The sequence below is a fragment of the Salvelinus sp. IW2-2015 genome, unplaced genomic scaffold, assembly GCF_002910315.2.
Source record: "Salvelinus sp. IW2-2015 unplaced genomic scaffold, ASM291031v2 Un_scaffold1908, whole genome shotgun sequence".
NCBI classification, from domain to species: domain Eukaryota; kingdom Metazoa; phylum Chordata; class Actinopteri; order Salmoniformes; family Salmonidae; genus Salvelinus; species Salvelinus sp. IW2-2015.
In genome coordinates, this window is record NW_019943268.1 from 147,069 (window position 1) to 151,298 (window position 4,230).

The 4,230-nt window shown below is 42.8% G+C and overlaps 1 pseudogene; it reads right to left on the reverse strand.

Moving 5' to 3' along the window:
• Positions 1-207: 207 nt before the first annotated feature.
• On the reverse strand, positions 208-2,542 carry LOC139024812 (RNA-binding protein 25-like; annotated as a pseudogene).
• Between the last annotated feature and the right edge of the window lie 1,688 nt (positions 2,543-4,230).

The window sequence follows — 4,230 nt, forward strand, 5'->3', positions numbered from 1 at the left end:
TCTCTCTCTCTTCTGTCTCTCTCTTCTGTCTCTCTCTTGTCTCTCGCTCTCTCTTCTGTCTCTCTCTTGTCTCTCTCTTGTCTCTCGCTTCTTTGTCTCTCGTCTCTTGTCTCTCTACTTGTCTCTCTCTTCTCTCGCTCTCATTTGTCTCTCTCTCTCTTCTGTCTCTCTCTTGCTCTCGCTCTCTCTCTGTCTCTCTCTCTCTTCCTGTCCTCTCTCTTCTGTCTCTCTCTCTCTTCTGTTCTCTCTGTCTCTATTTCTTCTCTACTCCTCTCCTTCGATTCTCCTGTCTCTATTGGTTTCCTATCTCTCTCTCTCTGATCTTTCTCATGTCTCTTTGTCTCCTATCTCTCTCTCCTCTCGACTCTCCGTCTCTATTGTCTCTCTATCTCCTTCCTCCTCTCGATTCTCCTCTCCCTTTCGATCTCTCCTGTTCTCTATTTCTCTCTATTCTCTCCTTGATCTCTCCTGTTTAGTTCTTTCCGTCTCTTTGTTTTCTTCTCTATCTTTTTCTTCTCTCCTCCTTCGACTCTCTGTCATTCTTATCTCTCCTGGCCTGTCTCTATTGCTCCCTCTCTCTCTGCTATTTCTCTCTCTCCTCCGTCTCATTTCTCTCTCTGCTCTCTCTACTCCCTGTCTCATGCTTATCTCTCGATCTCTGCTCATAATGTTCTCTATTTTCCTCTCTTCTCTCGTCTTTATCTCTCTATTTCGATCTCTCCTTTCTAATTGTCTCTCTCTCCTTCTCCTTTCGATCTCTCCTGTTCTCTATGTCTCTCTACTCTCATCTCCTCTCGATCTCACTGTCCTCTATTGTTCTCTCTATCTCTCTATCTCCGTCTCTACTGTCTCTATCTAGTTCTCCTTCGCTCTCGTCTCCTTCTTATCTCTCTGTCTCTGTCTCATTGTCTTCTCCCTTCATCTCCTGTCTATGTTTCTACTCTCTTCGTTTATCCTATTCTCCTTTGTCTCTATCTCTCTCTCATTCGACCTCCATCTCTTATGTCTCTCTTTCTCTTCTCTCTCGATTCCTCCGTTCTCTGTCTCTCTATCTATCTCTCCTTTCGATCTTCTCCTGTCTCTATTGTCTCTCTTCTCTGATGCTTTCTCTATTGTCTCTCTTCTCTACTCTCCTTTCATCTGTCTCTCTATCTCTCTGTCCTTTCGATCTCTCCTGGTCTGTTGTTCTCTCTATCTCTCTGTCCTTCTCTATTGTCTCTCTCCTCTCATCTGCTCTCGTCTCTATCGGTCTCTCTATCGCTCTCCTGTCTCTCCTTCTCTATTGCTCTTATCTCTCTCCTGATCTCCCTTCTCTATTGTCTCTCTTCTATCCCTTCTCGAATCTCTCCTGTCTCTATTGTCTCTCTTATCTCTCTTTCTCCTTGATTTTTACTCTCCTGTCTCTATTCTCTCTATCTCTCTCTCCTTCGATCGTCTCCTGTCTCTATTGTCTCTCTATCTCTCTCTCCTTTCGATCCTCTCCGTCTCTATTGTCTCTCTATGCTCTCTCTCCCTCTCGACTCTCCTGTCTCTATTGTCTCTCACTCTCTCTCCTCCTCTTCCATGATCTCAACTGTCTCCTACCTTCGTTGCTCTATTGTCTCTCTCCTCATCTCTCCTGTCTTCTATTGTCTCTCTAGCTCTCTCCTCATCTCTCCTGTTCTCTATGTCTCTCTTCTCTATCTCCTTTCGTCTCTCCGTCTCATGTCTCTCTATCCTGTTCCTCTTCTCTCTGCTGTCTCTATTTCTCTCTATCCGATCTCCTCTCGATCTCTCCTGCTCTATTCGTCTCTCTATCCGATCTCCTCTCGAGTCTCTCTGTCTCATTGTCTACTCTATTCTCTCTCCTCTCGATCTCTTCTGTCTCTCTCTCTCTCTCTCTCTCTCCTTTCGATCTCTCCTGTCTCTCTCTCTCTCCCTCTCTCTCTCTCCTCTCTCTCTCTCTCTCTCTCTCTCTCTCTCTCTCTCTCTCAAATTCAAATTCAAATTCAAGCTGCTTTATTGGCATGAAAAACATTGTGTCAATATTGCAAATCAACAATGTATACAATATACATTGTAATACAATTAAAACAATGACAAATAATAATATAGAATGGGGACAGTTAAATAATAAAAAATTAAATATAAAAAATAGTAACATACCACTACCACCACCACTATCATTAAACTGCTATCATTACCATTACCACCCATACCATTACTATTTGGAATGATAAACAACATAATAATACTAATAACAATAACAGTAATAACAATAACAGTCATAATAAGTAAGTTACTGCTTACTATGCAGAGTTATTATTCAGTATACTTATTATATATATTAATATATATATTATATTATTTGTTTATTACTCTCTCTCCTCTCTCTCTCTCTCTCTCTCTCTCTCTCTCTCTCTCTCTCTCCTCTCTCCTCTCTCTCTCTCTCTCTCTCTCTCTCTCTCTCCTCTCTCTCTCTCTCTCTTCTCTCTCTCCTCTCTCTCTCTCTCTCTCTCCTCTCTCTCTCTCTCTGCTCTTGTTCTGGGTAGATAAATCTCATATTTTGGGTTGATAGATCTCTCTCTCTCCTGGGTAGATAGATCTCTCAGTCTCCTGGGTGGATAGATCTCTCAGTCTCCTGGGTAGATAGATCTCTCAGTCTCCTGGGTGGATAGATCTCTCAGTCTCCTGGGTAGATAGATCTCTCAGTCTCACCTGACCGTGAAACACAGACAGATGCTTGCATCCCAAATGGCACTCTATGCTCTATATACAGTAGTGCACTACTTTTGCCCAGGGCCCATAAGTCTCTGGTCAAACATATTGCACTGTATAAGGATTATTGTGTAATTTGGGACGCAGCCTCAGACTCAGACGCCTACACACCCCTTCAGCCCTTCAACCTTTATTTCCTTCAAAAGCTCTGCGAGGGGATAGAAAACAAGAGAAGAGCATCTTCAAAGAATGACATAGGAGGGGTAGAGGAGGAGGAAAAGGAGGGAGAGGAGGGGGGAGGAGAGGCTAAGGAAACACCTCATACCTCTCCTCTCCTGTGTTGTGTTGTGCTGTATGTCTTCCTTAGCAACAGAACCAGTTGTTAGGTACATGTAACAACATTAGATCATTCATCTGCTGTAATGTTGGTGTTTTTCAGTCATGCATAAAATCACTCTGCTAACATAGACATGAACTATTTAACCAAACTGAATCTATCACCCACCCAGGTCTATAGAATGTGTCAGTTTGGGTTCCAGACAGATTAAAGTCAGGCTTCAGAACGGGTTAAAAGGGTGTGAATTAATTTAAAGACTAAAACCCCAGAAGTTAAATGTCTTCACTGAAGCATAGCCCTCTATAAAAGTAGCTAATGGTGGGTAGCCAGGTACTGTTACATATTTCCCAAAGCCTGTGAAATGGATGGAGACCAGGGTTTAAGTGGGGGACCAAAGGCGGCTTTTGTTGGGGGTATAACGAAGTTGCGGCCCCCTGAGGCCTTTGACCTGCCCCAGCGTGGGGGGTCAGAGTGTGTGTGAGTTCTGTGGTGTTCCTCACGCACCTGTTTCCTGCCAGAGCATGACCTAAACTGCCATCCACTGCTCGTCACGTGTGTTCCAGTACATTACTGTGTGTGTGTGTTCCAGTACATCACTGTGTGTGTGTGTTCCAGTACATTACTGTGTGTGTGTGTTCCAGTACATTACTGTGTGTGTGTGTTCCAGTACATTACTGGGTGTGTGTTCCAGTACAATCATTGCGTCTCAACTTACATACCATTAAGCCCATTCTTATAACACTTGCCCCCATAACCATATCCCAGTCTATTACACACTACCAACACTAACTTTCATCCAGTCCTACACCTACAATCCACATATCCATGTCTCTACCACCTGTCCTTAACCACTATCCACCATGTCTCTACACCATTTTATAATATACCAGTAGTTTATAATCTTCTTATTTTGTTATATCATCCAATATCCTTCTACAAAAGTTCCTTCATACACAATATCCCCATATGGTCTCTACACACATAAACCACTATCCCACTATCTCTACATCATACCATATCCATGTACCCGTTACACTACCCATCACCGATTATCCATTCTGTTCTTCACAAGTTTTACATACCATCAGCCATGTGAACACTGACCATACCATATCCATTGTCTATACACTTATGTATACATTAATCCAATTCATCTACACACATACCATATCCATCTCTTACAGATCATTCCATAT